Source organism: Salmo salar, chromosome 08, assembly GCF_965601325.2.
Source record: "Salmo salar chromosome 08, fSalSal1, whole genome shotgun sequence".
Taxonomy (NCBI): Eukaryota; Metazoa; Chordata; class Actinopteri; order Salmoniformes; family Salmonidae; genus Salmo; species Salmo salar.
The window spans coordinates 14,982,501-15,002,500 of record NC_138298.1 but is presented as its reverse complement, the minus strand read 5'-3'; positions in this window follow the sequence as shown (position 1 = coordinate 15,002,500).

Below are 20,000 nucleotides of genomic sequence, written 5' to 3'. Positions count from 1 at the left end.
ATGGTGGTGGGTGCCCTGGTTCGGATGGTGGTGGGTGCCCTGGTTCGGATGGAGGTGGGTGCCCTGGTTCGGATGGTGGTGGGTGCCCTGGTTCGGATGGTGGTGGGTGCCCTGGTATTTAAAACCGTTATAACATTTCACCCCTGGTAACCCAAATGCTACGGACACGTCCCCACCAAAACATAGTGCAATTTCTGAGAAGAAAAAACATAGCCGATTTTCTGACAAGAAAAAACATAGAATATTTTCAGAGGATTTTTAAAAACTTCCATAAAACACTCATTCTTCATCCCACTGACTTGGGACCACAGTGGGGTGCTGAAACAGGTGTCCTGGGGGTGGTGATGGCCTTTAAAAGTATTTAAAACAGTTATAAAATTTCACCCCTGGTAACCCAAATGCTACGGACACGTCCCCACCAAAACATAGAATATTTTCTGAGAAGAAAAAACATAGCCGATTTTCTGAGAAGAAAAAACATAGAATATTTTCAGAGGATTTTTAAAAACTTCCATAAAACACTCATTCTTCATCCCACTGACTTGGGACCAGCAGTGGGGTGCTGAAACAGGTGTCCTGGGGGTGGTGATGGCCTTTAAAAGTATTTAAAACAGTTATAAAATTTCACCCCTGGTAACCCAAATGCTACGGACACGTCCCCACCAAAACATAGTGCAATTTCTGAGAAGAAAAAACATAGAATATTTTCAGAGGATTTTTAAAAACTTCCATAAAACACTCATTCTTCATCCCACTGACTTGGGACCACAGTGGGGTGCTGAAACAGGTGTCCTGGGGGTGGTGATGGCCTTTAAAAGTATTTAAAACAGTTGTAAAATTTCACCCCTGGTAACCCAAATGCTACGGACACGTCCCCACCAAAACATAGTGCAATTTCTGAGAAGAAAAAACATAGCCGATTTTCTGACAAGAAAAAACATAGTCATTTTTCTGAAGATTTTTTGAAAAGCTATATAATTCCCTCTTGCTGTATCTCATTGAGTTGGGCCCTTAGGATGGTGCTCTAAGGGTGGGTATGGAGGTCCCTATACCCTCTATAAGTATTTAAAACCGTTTTTCAAAAATGGTTGTGGTAACCCAAAAACATAGTGCAATTTCTGAGAAGAAAAACATAGCCGATTTTCTGAGAAGAAAAACATAGAATATTTTCTGAAGATTTTTTCAAACTTCCATAAATCAGCCAGGCCGGCCCCCATTGACTTGGGCCCGTAGTAGGGTGCTGTCAGGGTGGGTATGGAGGTCCCTATACCCTTTAAAAGTATTTAAAACAGTTATAAAATTTCACCCCTGGTAACCCAAATGCTACGGACACGTCCCCACCAAAACATAGAATATTTTCTGAGAAGAAAAAACATAGCCGATTTTCTGAGAAGAAAAACATAGAATATTTTCAGAGGATTTTTAAAAACTTCCATAAAACACTCATTCTTCATCCCACTGACATGGGACAGCAGTGGGGTGCTGAAACAGGTGTCCTGGGGGTGGTGATGGCCTTTAAAAGTAATTTAGAGCCTTTTAAAAATGTCACCCCTGGTAAGCCAAATGCTACGGACACGTCCCCACCAAAACATAGTGCAATTTCTGAGAAGAAAAAACATAGAATATTTTCAGAGGATTTTTAAAAACTTCCATAAAACACTCATTCTTCATCCCACTGACTTGGGACCACAGTGGGGTGCTGAAACAGGTGTCCTGGGGGTGGTGATGGCCTTTAAAAGTATTTAAAACAGTTGTAAAATTTCACCCCTGGTAACCCAAATGCTACGGACACGTCCCCACCAAAACATAGTGCAATTTCTGAGAAGAAAAAACATAGCCGATTTTCTGACAAGAAAAAACATAGTCATTTTTCTGAAGATTTTTTGAAAAGCTATATAATTCCCTCTTGCTGTATCTCATTGAGTTGGGCCCTTAGGATGGTGCTCTAAGGGTGGGTATGGAGGTCCCTATACCCTCTATAAGTATTTAAAACCGTTTTTCAAAAATGGTTGTGGTAACCCAAAAACATAGTGCAATTTCTGAGAAGAAAAACATAGCCGATTTTCTGAGAAGAAAAACATAGAATATTTTCTGAAGATTTTTTCAAACTTCCATAAATCAGCCAGGCCGGCCCCCATTGACTTGGGCCCGTAGTAGGGTGCTGTCAGGGTGGGTATGGAGGTCCCTATACCCTTTAAAAGTATTTAAAACAGTTATAAAATTTCACCCCTGGTAACCCAAATGCTACGGACACGTCCCCACCAAAACATAGAATATTTTCTGAGAAGAAAAAACATAGCCGATTTTCTGAGAAGAAAAACATAGAATATTTTCAGAGGATTTTTAAAAACTTCCATAAAACACTCATTCTTCATCCCACTGACATGGGACAGCAGTGGGGTGCTGAAACAGGTGTCCTGGGGGTGGTGATGGCCTTTAAAAGTAATTTAGAGCCTTTTAAAAATGTCACCCCTGGTAAGCCAAATGCTACGGACACGTCCCCACCAAAACATAGTGCAATTTCTGAGAAGAAAAAACATAGAATATTTTCAGAGGATTTTTAAAAACTTCCATAAAACACTCATTCTTCATCCCACTGACTTGGGACCACAGTGGGGTGCTGAAACAGGTGTCCTGGGGGTGGTGATGGCCTTTAAAAGTATTTAAAACAGTTGTAAAATTTCACCCCTGGTAACCCAAATGCTACGGACACGTCCCCACCAAAACATAGTGCAATTTCTGAGAAGAAAAAACATAGCCGATTTTCTGACAAGAAAAAACATAGTCATTTTTCTGAAGATTTTTTGAAAAGCTATATAATTCCCTCTTGCTGTATCTCATTGAGTTGGGCCCTTAGGATGGTGCTCTAAGGGTGGGTATGGAGGTCCCTATACCCTCTATAAGTATTTAAAACCGTTTTTCAAAAATGGTTGTGGTAACCCAAAAACATAGTGCAATTTCTGAGAAGAAAAACATAGCCGATTTTCTGAGAAGAAAAACATAGAATATTTTCTGAAGATTTTTTCAAACTTCCATAAATCAGCCAGGCCGGCCCCCATTGACTTGGGCCCGTAGTAGGGTGCTGTCAGGGTGGGTATGGAGGTCCCTATACCCTTTAAAAGTATTTAAAACAGTTATAAAATTTCACCCCTGGTAACCCAAATGCTACGGACACGTCCCCACCAAAACATAGAATATTTTCTGAGAAGAAAAAACATAGCCGATTTTCTGAGAAGAAAAACATAGAATATTTTCAGAGGATTTTTAAAAACTTCCATAAAACACTCATTCTTCATCCCACTGACATGGGACAGCAGTGGGGTGCTGAAACAGGTGTCCTGGGGGTGGTGATGGCCTTTAAAAGTAATTTAGAGCCTTTTAAAAATGTCACCCCTGGTAAGCCAAATGCTACGGACACGTCCCCACCAAAACATAGTGCAATTTCTGAGAAGAAAAAACATAGAATATTTTCAGAGGATTTTTAAAAACTTCCATAAAACACTCATTCTTCATCCCACTGACTTGGGACCACAGTGGGGTGCTGAAACAGGTGTCCTGGGGGTGGTGATGGCCTTTAAAAGTATTTAAAACAGTTGTAAAATTTCACCCCTGGTAACCCAAATGCTACGGACACGTCCCCACCAAAACATAGTGCAATTTCTGAGAAGAAAAAACATAGCCGATTTTCTGACAAGAAAAAACATAGTCATTTTTCTGAAGATTTTTTGAAAAGCTATATAATTCCCTCTTGCTGTATCTCATTGAGTTGGGCCCTTAGGATGGTGCTCTAAGGGTGGGTATGGAGGTCCCTATACCCTCTATAAGTATTTAAAACCGTTTTTCAAAAATGGTTGTGGTAACCCAAAAACATAGTGCAATTTCTGAGAAGAAAAACATAGCCGATTTTCTGAGAAGAAAAACATAGAATATTTTCTGAAGATTTTTTCAAACTTCCATAAATCAGCCAGGCCGGCCCCCATTGACTTGGGCCCGTAGTAGGGTGCTGTCAGGGTGGGTATGGAGGTCCCTATACCCTTTAAAAGTATTTAAAACAGTTATAAAATTTCACCCCTGGTAACCCAAATGCTACGGACACGTCCCCACCAAAACATAGAATATTTTCTGAGAAGAAAAAACATAGCCGATTTTCTGAGAAGAAAAACATAGAATATTTTCAGAGGATTTTTAAAAACTTCCATAAAACACTCATTCTTCATCCCACTGACATGGGACAGCAGTGGGGTGCTGAAACAGGTGTCCTGGGGGTGGTGATGGCCTTTAAAAGTAATTTAGAGCCTTTTAAAAATGTCACCCCTGGTAAGCCAAATGCTACGGACACGTCCCCACCAAAACATAGTGCAATTTCTGAGAAGAAAAAACATAGAATATTTTCAGAGGATTTTTAAAAACTTCCATAAAACACTCATTCTTCATCCCACTGACTTGGGACCACAGTGGGGTGCTGAAACAGGTGTCCTGGGGGTGGTGATGGCCTTTAAAAGTATTTAAAACAGTTGTAAAATTTCACCCCTGGTAACCCAAATGCTACGGACACGTCCCCACCAAAACATAGTGCAATTTCTGAGAAGAAAAAACATAGCCGATTTTCTGACAAGAAAAAACATAGTCATTTTTCTGAAGATTTTTTGAAAAGCTATATAATTCCCTCTTGCTGTATCTCATTGAGTTGGGCCCTTAGGATGGTGCTCTAAGGGTGGGTATGGAGGTCCCTATACCCTCTATAAGTATTTAAAACCGTTTTTCAAAAATGGTTGTGGTAACCCAAAAACATAGTGCAATTTCTGAGAAGAAAAACATAGCCGATTTTCTGAGAAGAAAAACATAGAATATTTTCTGAAGATTTTTTCAAACTTCCATAAATCAGCCAGGCCGGCCCCCATTGACTTGGGCCCGTAGTAGGGTGCTGTCAGGGTGGGTATGGAGGTCCCTATACCCTTTAAAAGTATTTAAAACAGTTATAAAATTTCACCCCTGGTAACCCAAATGCTACGGACACGTCCCCACCAAAACATAGAATATTTTCTGAAGATTTTTTGAAAAGCTATATAATTCCCTCTTGCTGTATCTCATTGAGTTGGGCCCTTAGGATGGTGCTCTAAGGGTGGGTATGGAGGTCCCTATACCCTCTATAAGTATTTAAAACCGTTTTTCAAAAATGGTTGTGGTAACCCAAATAACTAGGTGCACGTTCTGAGAAAACATAGTGCAATTTCTGAGAAGAAAAACATAGAATATTTTCTGAAGATTTTTTCAAACTTCCATAAATCAGCCAGGCCGGCCCCCATTGACTTGGGCCCGTAGTAGGGTGCTGTCAGGGTGGGTATGGAGGTCCCTATACCCTTTAAAAGTATTTAAAACAGTTGTAAAATTTCACCCCTGGTAACCCAAATGCTACGGACACGTCCCCACCAAAACATAGTGCAATTTCTGAGAAGAAAAAACATAGCCGATTTTCTGACAAGAAAAAACATAGTCATTTTTCTGAAGATTTTTTGAAAAGCTATATAATTCCCTCTTGCTGTATCTCATTGAGTTGGGCCCTTAGGATGGTGCTCTAAGGGTGGGTATGGAGGTCCCTATACCCTCTATAAGTATTTAAAACCGTTTTTCAAAAATGGTTGTGGTAACCCAAAAACATAGTGCAATTTCTGAGAAGAAAAACATAGCCGATTTTCTGAGAAGAAAAACATAGAATATTTTCTGAAGATTTTTTCAAACTTCCATAAATCAGCCAGGCCGGCCCCCATTGACTTGGGCCCGTAGTAGGGTGCTGTCAGGGTGGGTATGGAGGTCCCTATACCCTTTAAAAGTATTTAAAACAGTTATAAAATTTCACCCCTGGTAACCCAAATGCTACGGACACGTCCCCACCAAAACATAGAATATTTTCTGAAGATTTTTTGAAAAGCTATATAATTCCCTCTTGCTGTATCTCATTGAGTTGGGCCCTTAGGATGGTGCTCTAAGGGTGGGTATGGAGGTCCCTATACCCTCTATAAGTATTTAAAACCGTTTTTCAAAAATGGTTGTGGTAACCCAAAAACATAGTGCAATTTCTGAGAAGAAAAACATAGCCGATTTCTGAGAAGAAAAACATAGAATATTTTCTGAAGATTTTTTCAAACTTCCATAAATCAGCCAGGCCGGCCCCCATTGACTTGGGCCCGAGTAGGGTGCTGTCAGGGTGGGTATGGAGGTCCCTATACCCTTTAAAAGTATTTAAAACAGTTATAAAATTTCACCCCTGGTAACCCAAATGCTACGGACACGTCCCCACCAAAACATAGAATATTTTCTGAAGATTTTTTGAAAAGCTATATAATTCCCTCTTGCTGTATCTCATTGAGTTGGGCCCTTAGGATGGTGCTCTAAGGGTGGGTATGGAGGTCCCTATACCCTCTATAAGTATTTAAAACCGTTTTTCAAAAATGGTTGTGGTAACCCAAAAACATAGTGCAATTTCTGAGAAGAAAAACATAGCCGATTTTCTGAGAAGAAAAACATAGAATATTTTCTGAAGATTTTTTCAAACTTCCATAAATCAGCCAGGCCGGCCCCCATTGACTTGGGCCCGTAGTAGGGTGCTGTCAGGGTGGGTATGGAGGTCCCTATACCCTTTAAAAGTATTTAAAACAGTTATAAAATTTCACCCCTGGTAACCCAAATGCTACGGACACGTCCCCACCAAAACATAGAATATTTTCTGAGAAGAAAAAACATAGCCGATTTTCTGAGAAGAAAAACATAGAATATTTTCAGAGGATTTTTAAAAACTTCCATAAAACACTCATTCTTCATCCCACTGACTTGGGACCGCAGTGGGGTGCTGAAACAGGTGTCCTGGGGGTGGTGATGGCCTTTAAAAGTATTTAAAACAGTTATAAAATTTCACCCCTGGTAACCCAAATGCTACGGACACGTCCCCACCAAAACATAGTGCAATTTCTGAGAAGAAAAAACATAGAATATTTTCAGAGGATTTTTAAAAACTTCCATAAATCAGCCAGGCCGGCCCCCATTGACTTGGGCCCGTAGTAGGGTGCTGTCAGGGTGGGTATGGAGGTCCCTATACCCTTTAAAAGTATTTAAAACAGTTATAAAATTTCACCCCTGGTAACCCAAATGCTACGGACACGTCCCCACCAAAACATAGAATATTTTCTGAAGATTTTTTGAAAAGCTATATAATTCCCTCTTGCTGTATCTCATTGAGTTGGGCCCTTAGGATGGTGCTCTAAGGGTGGGTATGGAGGTCCCTATACCCTCTATAAGTATTTAAAACCGTTTTTCAAAAATGGTTGTGGTAACCCAAAAACATAGTGCAATTTCTGAGAAGAAAAACATAGCCGATTTTCTGAGAAGAAAAACATAGAATATTTTCTGAAGATTTTTTCAAACTTCCATAAATCAGCCAGGCCGGCCCCCATTGACTTGGGCCCGTAGTAGGGTGCTGTCAGGGTGGGTATGGAGGTCCCTATACCCTTTAAAAGTATTTAAAACAGTTATAAAATTTCACCCCTGGTAACCCAAATGCTACGGACACGTCCCCACCAAAACATAGAATATTTTCTGAGAAGAAAAAACATAGCCGATTTTCTGAGAAGAAAAACATAGAATATTTTCAGAGGATTTTTAAAAACTTCCATAAAACACTCATTCTTCATCCCACTGACATGGGACAGCAGTGGGGTGCTGAAACAGGTGTCCTGGGGGTGGTGATGGCCTTTAAAAGTAATTTAGAGCCTTTTAAAAATGTCACCCCTGGTAAGCCAAATGCTACGGACACGTCCCCACCAAAACATAGTGCAATTTCTGAGAAGAAAAAACATAGAATATTTTCAGAGGATTTTTAAAAACTTCCATAAAACACTCATTCTTCATCCCACTGACTTGGGACCACAGTGGGGTGCTGAAACAGGTGTCCTGGGGGTGGTGATGGCCTTTAAAAGTATTTAAAACAGTTGTAAAATTTCACCCCTGGTAACCCAAATGCTACGGACACGTCCCCACCAAAACATAGTGCAATTTCTGAGAAGAAAAAACATAGCCGATTTTCTGACAAGAAAAAACATAGTCATTTTTCTGAAGATTTTTTGAAAAGCTATATAATTCCCTCTTGCTGTATCTCATTGAGTTGGGCCCTTAGGATGGTGCTCTAAGGGTGGGTATGGAGGTCCCTATACCCTCTATAAGTATTTAAAACCGTTTTTCAAAAATGGTTGTGGTAACCCAAAAACATAGTGCAATTTCTGAGAAGAAAAACATAGCCGATTTTCTGAGAAGAAAAACATAGAATATTTTCTGAAGATTTTTTCAAACTTCCATAAATCAGCCAGGCCGGCCCCCATTGACTTGGGCCCGTAGTAGGGTGCTGTCAGGGTGGGTATGGAGGTCCCTATACCCTTTAAAAGTATTTAAAACAGTTATAAAATTTCACCCCTGGTAACCCAAATGCTACGGACACGTCCCCACCAAAACATAGAATATTTTCTGAGAAGAAAAAACATAGCCGATTTTCTGAGAAGAAAAACATAGAATATTTTCAGAGGATTTTTAAAAACTTCCATAAAACACTCATTCTTCATCCCACTGACATGGGACAGCAGTGGGGTGCTGAAACAGGTGTCCTGGGGGTGGTGATGGCCTTTAAAAGTAATTTAGAGCCTTTTAAAAATGTCACCCCTGGTAAGCCAAATGCTACGGACACGTCCCCACCAAAACATAGTGCAATTTCTGAGAAGAAAAAACATAGAATATTTTCAGAGGATTTTTAAAAACTTCCATAAAACACTCATTCTTCATCCCACTGACTTGGGACCACAGTGGGGTGCTGAAACAGGTGTCCTGGGGGTGGTGATGGCCTTTAAAAGTATTTAAAACAGTTGTAAAATTTCACCCCTGGTAACCCAAATGCTACGGACACGTCCCCACCAAAACATAGTGCAATTTCTGAGAAGAAAAAACATAGCCGATTTTCTGACAAGAAAAAACATAGTCATTTTTCTGAAGATTTTTTGAAAAGCTATATAATTCCCTCTTGCTGTATCTCATTGAGTTGGGCCCTTAGGATGGTGCTCTAAGGGTGGGTATGGAGGTCCCTATACCCTCTATAAGTATTTAAAACCGTTTTTCAAAAATGGTTGTGGTAAGCCAGAATAAAACCAGGTGCCAGTTTGGACTTAGTGCAATTTCTGAGAAGAAAAACATAGAATATTTTCTGAAGATTTTTTCAAACTTCCATAAATCAGCCAGGCCGGCCCCCATTGACTTGGGCCCGTAGTAGGGTGCTGTCAGGGTGGGTATGGAGGTCCCTATACCCTTTAAAAGTATTTAAAACAGTTATAAAATTTCACCCCTGGTAACCCAAATGCTACGGACACGTCCCCACCAAAACATAGAATATTTTCTGAAGATTTTTTGAAAAGCTATATAATTCCCTCTTGCTGTATCTCATTGAGTTGGGCCCTTAGGATGGTGCTCTAAGGGTGGGTATGGAGGTCCCTATACCCTCTATAAGTATTTAAAACCGTTTTTCAAAAATGGTTGTGGTAACCCAAAAACATAGTGCAATTTCTGAGAAGAAAAACATAGCCGATTTTCTGAGAAGAAAAACATAGAATATTTTCTGAAGATTTTTTCAAACTTCCATAAATCAGCCAGGCCGGCCCCCATTGACTTGGGCCCGTAGTAGGGTGCTGTCAGGGTGGGTATGGAGGTCCCTATACCCTTTAAAAGTATTTAAAACAGTTATAAAATTTCACCCCTGGTAACCCAAATGCTACGGACACGTCCCCACCAAAACATAGAATATTTTCTGAAGATTTTTTGAAAAGCTATATAATTCCCTCTTGCTGTATCTCATTGAGTTGGGCCCTTAGGATGGTGCTCTAAGGGTGGGTATGGAGGTCCCTATACCCTCTATAAGTATTTAAAACCGTTTTTCAAAAATGGTTGTGGTAAGCCAGAATAAAACCAGGTGCCAGTTTGGACTTAGTGCAATTTCTGAGAAGAAAAACATAGAATATTTTCTGAAGATTTTTTCAAACTTCCATAAATCAGCCAGGCCGGCCCCCATTGACTTGGGCCCGTAGTAGGGTGCTGTCAGGGTGGGTATGGAGGTCCCTATACCCTTTAAAAGTATTTAAAACAGTTATAAAATTTCACCCCTGGTAACCCAAATGCTACGGACACGTCCCCACCAAAACATAGAATATTTTCTGAAGATTTTTTGAAAAGCTATATAATTCCCTCTTGCTGTATCTCATTGAGTTGGGCCCTTAGGATGGTGCTCTAAGGGTGGGTATGGAGGTCCCTATACCCTCTATAAGTATTTAAAACCGTTTTTCAAAAATGGTTGTGGTAAGCCAGAATAAAACCAGGTGCCAGTTTGGACTTAGTGCAATTTCTGAGAAGAAAAACATAGAATATTTTCTGAAGATTTTTTCAAACTTCCATAAATCAGCCAGGCCGGCCCCCATTGACTTGGGCCCGTAGTAGGGTGCTGTCAGGGTGGGTATGGAGGTCCCTATACCCTTTAAAAGTATTTAAAACAGTTATAAAATTTCACCCCTGGTAACCCAAATGCTACGGACACGTCCCCACCAAAACATAGAATATTTTCTGAAGATTTTTTGAAAAGCTATATAATTCCCTCTTGCTGTATCTCATTGAGTTGGGCCCTTAGGATGGTGCTCTAAGGGTGGGTATGGAGGTCCCTATACCCTCTATAAGTATTTAAAACCGTTTTTCAAAAATGGTTGTGGTAACCCAAAAACATAGTGCAATTTCTGAGAAGAAAAACATAGCCGATTTTCTGAGAAGAAAAACATAGAATATTTTCTGAAGATTTTTTCAAACTTCCATAAATCAGCCAGGCCGGCCCCCATTGACTTGGGCCCGTAGTAGGGTGCTGTCAGGGTGGGTATGGAGGTCCCTATACCCTTTAAAAGTATTTAAAACAGTTATAAAATTTCACCCCTGGTAACCCAAATGCTACGGACACGTCCCCACCAAAACATAGTGCAATTTCTGAGAAGAAAAAACATAGAATATTTTCTGAGAATTTTGGACTTAGTCTCTGAGCGGAAAGCATTAGGGTAACCAGATGCACATAGGTTGTTTCGGGTGACCAGGTGCACGCTGTTGGTAGCAGCGGGGCTATATGCTTTAGTGTCCGAGGAAGGGTGCTTAAGAGTGGGTGCCCTGGTTCGGATGGTGGTGGGTGCCCTGGTTCGGATGGTGGTGGGTGCCCTGGTTCGGATGGTGGTGGGTGCCCTGGTTCGGATGGTGGTGGGTGCCCTGGTTCGGATGGTGGTGGGTGCCCTGGTTCGGATGGAGGTGGGTGCCCTGGTTCGGATGGTGGTGGGTGCCCTGGTTCGGATGGTGGTGGGTGCCCTGGTATTTAAAACCGTTATAACATTTCACCCCTGGTAACCCAAATGCTACGGACACGTCCCCACCAAAACATAGTGCAATTTCTGAGAAGAAAAAACATAGCCGATTTTCTGAGAAGAAAAAACATAGAATATTTTCAGAGGATTTTTAAAAACTTCCATAAAACACTCATTCTTCATCCCACTGACTTGGGACCACAGTGGGGTGCTGAAACAGGTGTCCTGGGGGTGGTGATGGCCTTTAAAAGTATTTAAAACAGTTGTAAAATTTCACCCCTGGTAACCCAAATGCTACGGACACGTCCCCACCAAAACATAGTGCAATTTCTGAGAAGAAAAAACATAGCCGATTTTCTGACAAGAAAAAACATAGTCATTTTTCTGAAGATTTTTTGAAAAGCTATATAATTCCCTCTTGCTGTATCTCATTGAGTTGGGCCCTTAGGATGGTGCTCTAAGGGTGGGTATGGAGGTCCCTATACCCTCTATAAGTATTTAAAACCGTTTTTCAAAAATGGTTGTGGTAAGCCAGAATAAAACCAGGTGCCAGTTTGGACTTAGTGCAATTTCTGAGAAGAAAAACATAGAATATTTTCTGAAGATTTTTTCAAACTTCCATAAATCAGCCAGGCCGGCCCCCATTGACTTGGGCCCGTAGTAGGGTGCTGTCAGGGTGGGTATGGAGGTCCCTATACCCTTTAAAAGTATTTAAAACAGTTATAAAATTTCACCCCTGGTAACCCAAATGCTACGGACACGTCCCCACCAAAACATAGAATATTTTCTGAAGATTTTTTGAAAAGCTATATAATTCCCTCTTGCTGTATCTCATTGAGTTGGGCCCTTAGGATGGTGCTCTAAGGGTGGGTATGGAGGTCCCTATACCCTCTATAAGTATTTAAAACCGTTTTTCAAAAATGGTTGTGGTAAGCCAGAATAAAACCAGGTGCCAGTTTGGACTTAGTGCAATTTCTGAGAAGAAAAACATAGAATATTTTCTGAAGATTTTTTCAAACTTCCATAAATCAGCCAGGCCGGCCCCCATTGACTTGGGCCCGTAGTAGGGTGCTGTCAGGGTGGGTATGGAGGTCCCTATACCCTTTAAAAGTATTTAAAACAGTTATAAAATTTCACCCCTGGTAACCCAAATGCTACGGACACGTCCCCACCAAAACATAGAATATTTTCTGAAGATTTTTTGAAAAGCTATATAATTCCCTCTTGCTGTATCTCATTGAGTTGGGCCCTTAGGATGGTGCTCTAAGGGTGGGTATGGAGGTCCCTATACCCTCTATAAGTATTTAAAACCGTTTTTCAAAAATGGTTGTGGTAACCCAAAAACATAGTGCAATTTCTGAGAAGAAAAACATAGCCGATTTTCTGAGAAGAAAAACATAGAATATTTTCTGAAGATTTTTTCAAACTTCCATAAATCAGCCAGGCCGGCCCCCATTGACTTGGGCCCGTAGTAGGGTGCTGTCAGGGTGGGTATGGAGGTCCCTATACCCTTTAAAAGTATTTAAAACAGTTATAAAATTTCACCCCTGGTAACCCAAATGCTACGGACACGTCCCCACCAAAACATAGTGCAATTTCTGAGAAGAAAAAACATAGAATATTTTCTGAGAATTTTGGACTTAGTCTCTGAGCGGAAAGCATTAGGGTAACCAGATGCACATAGGTTGTTTCGGGTGACCAGGTGCACGCTGTTGGTAGCAGCGGGGCTATATGCTTTAGTGTCCGAGGAAGGGTGCTTAAGAGTGGGTGCCCTGGTTCGGATGGTGGTGGGTGCCCTGGTTCGGATGGTGGTGGGTGCCCTGGTTCGGATGGTGGTGGGTGCCCTGGTTCGGATGGTGGTGGGTGCCCTGGTTCGGATGGTGGTGGGTGCCCTGGTTCGGATGGAGGTGGGTGCCCTGGTTCGGATGGTGGTGGGTGCCCTGGTTCGGATGGTGGTGGGTGCCCTGGTATTTAAAACCGTTATAACATTTCACCCCTGGTAACCCAAATGCTACGGACACGTCCCCACCAAAACATAGTGCAATTTCTGAGAAGAAAAAACATAGCCGATTTTCTGAGAAGAAAAAACATAGAATATTTTCAGAGGATTTTTAAAAACTTCCATAAAACACTCATTCTTCATCCCACTGACTTGGGACCACAGTGGGGTGCTGAAACAGGTGTCCTGGGGGTGGTGATGGCCTTTAAAAGTATTTAAAACAGTTGTAAAATTTCACCCCTGGTAACCCAAATGCTACGGACACGTCCCCACCAAAACATAGTGCAATTTCTGAGAAGAAAAAACATAGCCGATTTTCTGACAAGAAAAAACATAGTCATTTTTCTGAAGATTTTTTGAAAAGCTATATAATTCCCTCTTGCTGTATCTCATTGAGTTGGGCCCTTAGGATGGTGCTCTAAGGGTGGGTATGGAGGTCCCTATACCCTCTATAAGTATTTAAAACCGTTTTTCAAAAATGGTTGTGGTAACCCAAAAACATAGTGCAATTTCTGAGAAGAAAAACATAGCCGATTTTCTGAGAAGAAAAACATAGAATATTTTCTGAAGATTTTTTCAAACTTCCATAAATCAGCCAGGCCGGCCCCCATTGACTTGGGCCCGTAGTAGGGTGCTGTCAGGGTGGGTATGGAGGTCCCTATACCCTTTAAAAGTATTTAAAACAGTTATAAAATTTCACCCCTGGTAACCCAAATGCTACGGACACGTCCCCACCAAAACATAGAATATTTTCTGAAGATTTTTTGAAAAGCTATATAATTCCCTCTTGCTGTATCTCATTGAGTTGGGCCCTTAGGATGGTGCTCTAAGGGTGGGTATGGAGGTCCCTATACCCTCTATAAGTATTTAAAACCGTTTTTCAAAAATGGTTGTGGTAAGCCAGAATAAAACCAGGTGCCAGTTTGGACTTAGTGCAATTTCTGAGAAGAAAAACATAGAATATTTTCTGAAGATTTTTTCAAACTTCCATAAATCAGCCAGGCCGGCCCCCATTGACTTGGGCCCGTAGTAGGGTGCTGTCAGGGTGGGTATGGAGGTCCCTATACCCTTTAAAAGTATTTAAAACAGTTATAAAATTTCACCCCTGGTAACCCAAATGCTACGGACACGTCCCCACCAAAACATAGAATATTTTCTGAAGATTTTTTGAAAAGCTATATAATTCCCTCTTGCTGTATCTCATTGAGTTGGGCCCTTAGGATGGTGCTCTAAGGGTGGGTATGGAGGTCCCTATACCCTCTATAAGTATTTAAAACCGTTTTTCAAAAATGGTTGTGGTAACCCAAAAACATAGTGCAATTTCTGAGAAGAAAAACATAGCCGATTTTCTGAGAAGAAAAACATAGAATATTTTCTGAAGATTTTTTCAAACTTCCATAAATCAGCCAGGCCGGCCCCCATTGACTTGGGCCCGTAGTAGGGTGCTGTCAGGGTGGGTATGGAGGTCCCTATACCCTTTAAAAGTATTTAAAACAGTTATAAAATTTCACCCCTGGTAACCCAAATGCTACGGACACGTCCCCACCAAAACATAGAATATTTTCTGAAGATTTTTTGAAAAGCTATATAATTCCCTCTTGCTGTATCTCATTGAGTTGGGCCCTTAGGATGGTGCTCTAAGGGTGGGTATGGAGGTCCCTATACCCTCTATAAGTATTTAAAACCGTTTTTCAAAAATGGTTGTGGTAACCCAAAAACATAGTGCAATTTCTGAGAAGAAAAACATAGCCGATTTTCTGAGAAGAAAAACATAGAATATTTTCTGAAGATTTTTTCAAACTTCCATAAATCAGCCAGGCCGGCCCCCATTGACTTGGGCCCGTAGTAGGGTGCTGTCAGGGTGGGTATGGAGGTCCCTATACCCTTTAAAAGTATTTAAAACAGTTATAAAATTTCACCCCTGGTAACCCAAATGCTACGGACACGTCCCCACCAAAACATAGAATATTTTCTGAGAAGAAAAAACATAGCCGATTTTCTGAGAAGAAAAACATAGAATATTTTCAGAGGATTTTTAAAAACTTCCATAAAACACTCATTCTTCATCCCACTGACATGGGACAGCAGTGGGGTGCTGAAACAGGTGTCCTGGGGGTGGTGATGGCCTTTAAAAGTAATTTAGAGCCTTTTAAAAATGTCACCCCTGGTAAGCCAAATGCTACGGACACGTCCCCACCAAAACATAGTGCAATTTCTGAGAAGAAAAAACATAGAATATTTTCAGAGGATTTTTAAAAACTTCCATAAAACACTCATTCTTCATCCCACTGACTTGGGACCACAGTGGGGTGCTGAAACAGGTGTCCTGGGGGTGGTGATGGCCTTTAAAAGTATTTAAAACAGTTGTAAAATTTCACCCCTGGTAACCCAAATGCTACGGACACGTCCCCACCAAAACATAGTGCAATTTCTGAGAAGAAAAAACATAGCCGATTTTCTGACAAGAAAAAACATAGTCATTTTTCTGAAGATTTTTTGAAAAGCTATATAATTCCCTCTTGCTGTATCTCATTGAGTTGGGCCCTTAGGATGGTGCTCTAAGGGTGGGTATGGAGGTCCCTATACCCTCTATAAGTATTTAAAACCGTTTTTCAAAAATGGTTGTGGTAAGCCAGAATAAAACCAGGTGCCAGTTTGGACTTAGTGCAATTTCTGAGAAGAAAAACATAGAATATTTTCTGAAGATTTTTTCAAACTTCCATAAATCAGCCAGGCCGGCCCCCATTGACTTGGGCCCGTAGTAGGGTGCTGTCAGGGTGGGTATGGAGGTCCCTATACCCTTTAAAAGTATTTAAAACAGTTATAAAATTTCACCCCTGGTAACCCAAATGCTACGGACACGTCCCCACCAAAACATAGAATATTTTCTGAAGATTTTTTGAAAAGCTATATAATTCCCTCTTGCTGTATCTCATTGAGTTGGGCCCTTAGGATGGTGCTCTAAGGGTGGGTATGGAGGTCCCTATACCCTCTATAAGTATTTAAAACCGTTTTTCAAAAATGGTTGTGGTAACCCAAAAACATAGTGCAATTTCTGAGAAGAAAAACATAGCCGATTTTCTGAGAAGAAAAACATAGAATATTTTCTGAAGATTTTTTCAAACTTCCATAAATCAGCCAGGCCGGCCCCCATTGACTTGGGCCCGTAGTAGGGTGCTGTCAGGGTGGGTATGGAGGTCCCTATACCCTTTAAAAGTATTTAAAACAGTTATAAAATTTCACCCCTGGTAACCCAAATGCTACGGACACGTCCCCACCAAAACATAGAATATTTTCTGAAGATTTTTTGAAAAGCTATATAATTCCCTCTTGCTGTATCTCATTGAGTTGGGCCCTTAGGATGGTGCTCTAAGGGTGGGTATGGAGGTCCCTATACCCTCTATAAGTATTTAAAACCGTTTTTCAAAAATGGTTGTGGTAACCCAAAAACATAGTGCAATTTCTGAGAAGAAAAACATAGCCGATTTTCTGAGAAGAAAAACATAGAATATTTTCTGAAGATTTTTTCAAACTTCCATAAATCAGCCAGGCCGGCCCCCATTGACTTGGGCCCGTAGTAGGGTGCTGTCAGGGTGGGTATGGAGGTCCCTATACCCTTTAAAAGTATTTAAAACAGTTATAAAATTTCACCCCTGGTAACCCAAATGCTACGGACACGTCCCCACCAAAACATAGAATATTTTCTGAAGATTTTTTGAAAAGCTATATAATTCCCTCTTGCTGTATCTCATTGAGTTGGGCCCTTAGGATGGTGCTCTAAGGGTGGGTATGGAGGTCCCTATACCCTCTATAAGTATTTAAAACCGTTTTTCAAAAATGGTTGTGGTAACCCAAAAACATAGTGCAATTTCTGAGAAGAAAAACATAGCCGATTTTCTGAGAAGAAAAACATAGAATATTTTCTGAAGATTTTTTCAAACTTCCATAAATCAGCCAGGCCGGCCCCCATTGACTTGGGCCCGTAGTAGGGTGCTGTCAGGGTGGGTATGGAGGTCCCTATACCCTTTAAAAGTATTTAAAACAGTTATAAAATTTCACCCCTGGTAACCCAAATGCTACGGACACGTCCCCACCAAAACATAGAATATTTTCTGAAGATTTTTTGAAAAGCTATATAATTCCCTCTTGCTGTATCTCATTGAGTTGGGCCCTTAGGATGGTGCTCTAAGGGTGGGTATGGAGGTCCCTATACCCTCTATAAGTATTTAAAACCGTTTTTCAAAAATGGTTGTGGTAACCCAAAAACATAGTGCAATTTCTGAGAAGAAAAACATAGCCGATTTTCTGAGAAGAAAAACATAGAATATTTTCTGAAGATTTTTTCAAACTTCCATAAATCAGCCAGGCCGGCCCCCATTGACTTGGGCCCGTAGTAGGGTGCTGTCAGGGTGGGTATGGAGGTCCCTATACCCTTTAAAAGTATTTAAAACAGTTATAAAATTTCACCCCTGGTAACCCAAATGCTACGGACACGTCCCCACCAAAACATAGAATATTTTCTGAGAAGAAAAAACATAGCCGATTTTCTGAGAAGAAAAACATAGAATATTTTCAGAGGATTTTTAAAAACTTCCATAAAACACTCATTCTTCATCCCACTGACATGGGACAGCAGTGGGGTGCTGAAACAGGTGTCCTGGGGGTGGTGATGGCCTTTAAAAGTAATTTAGAGCCTTTTAAAAATGTCACCCCTGGTAAGCCAAATGCTACGGACACGTCCCCACCAAAACATAGTGCAATTTCTGAGAAGAAAAAACATAGAATATTTTCAGAGGATTTTTAAAAACTTCCATAAAACACTCATTCTTCATCCCACTGACTTGGGACCACAGTGGGGTGCTGAAACAGGTGTCCTGGGGGTGGTGATGGCCTTTAAAAGTATTTAAAACAGTTGTAAAATTTCACCCCTGGTAACCCAAATGCTACGGACACGTCCCCACCAAAACATAGTGCAATTTCTGAGAAGAAAAAACATAGCCGATTTTCTGACAAGAAAAAACATAGTCATTTTTCTGAAGATTTTTTGAAAAGCTATATAATTCCCTCTTGCTGTATCTCATTGAGTTGGGCCCTTAGGATGGTGCTCTAAGGGTGGGTATGGAGGTCCCTATACCCTCTATAAGTATTTAAAACCGTTTTTCAAAAATGGTTGTATTAACCCAAAATAAAACCAGGTGCCCGTTTGGACTTAGTGCAATTTCTGAGAAGAAAAACATAGAATATTTTCTGAAGATTTTTTCAAACTTCCATAAATCAGCCAGGCCGGCCCCCATTGACTTGGGCCCGTAGTAGGGTGCTGTCAGGGTGGGTATGGAGGTCCCTATACCCTTTAAAAGTATTTAAAACAGTTATAAAATTTCACCCCTGGTAACCCAAATGCTACGGACACGTCCCCACCAAAACATAGAATATTTTCTGAGAAGAAAAAACATAGCCGATTTTCTGAGAAGAAAAACATAGAATATTTTCAGAGGATTTTTAAAAACTTCCATAAAACACTCATTCTTCATCCCACTGACATGGGACAGCAGTGGGGTGCTGAAACAGGTGTCCTGGGGGTGGTGATGGCCTTTAAAAGTAATTTAGAGCCTTTTAAAAATGTCACCCCTGGTAAGCCAAATGCTACGGACACGTCCCCACCAAAACATAGTGCAATTTCTGAGAAGAAAAAACATAGAATATTTTCAGAGGATTTTTAAAAACTTCCATAAAACACTCATTCTTCATCCCACTGACTTGGGACCACAGTGGGGTGCTGAAACAGGTGTCCTGGGGGTGGTGATGGCCTTTAAAAGTATTTAAAACAGTTGTAAAATTTCACCCCTGGTAACCCAAATGCTACGGACACGTCCCCACCAAAACATAGTGCAATTTCTGAGAAGAAAAAACATAGCCGATTTTCTGACAAGAAAAAACATAGTCATTTTTCTGAAGATTTTTTGAAAAGCTATATAATTCCCTCTTGCTGTATCTCATTGAGTTGGGCCCTTAGGATGGTGCTCTAAGGGTGGGTATGGAGGTCCCTATACCCTCTATAAGTATTTAAAACCGTTTTTCAAAAATGGTTGTGGTAAGCCAGAATAAAACCAGGTGCCAGTTTGGACTTAGTGCAATTTCTGAGAAGAAAAACATAGAATATTTTCTGAAGATTTTTTCAAACTTCCATAAATCAGCCAGGCCGGCCCCCATTGACTTGGGCCCGTAGTAGGGTGCTGTCAGGGTGGGTATGGAGGTCCCTATACCCTTTAAAAGTATTTAAAACCGTTTTTAAAAAATGGTCCTGGTAACCCAAAATAAAACCAGGTGCCCGTTTGGACTTAGTCTCTGAAGCGAACTGAAAAGTTGGCACTTTGTAACTTTTTTGACCAAAATCTGAAATTTTCAAATAATGATTAAAAATACTTCCTGAGGGGCTAGAGTTCCCAAATTTTGGCTCATAACCTCTCTCGTGATGGGTAACAATTATCCCCTGTTTATAAAATGTCGCATCTACAGTAACTATTTTTTTCTGTTCCGGGAACTTTTTTCCGAAAACTTCAAACTCGATTTTCTATTATAAATTTTTATGG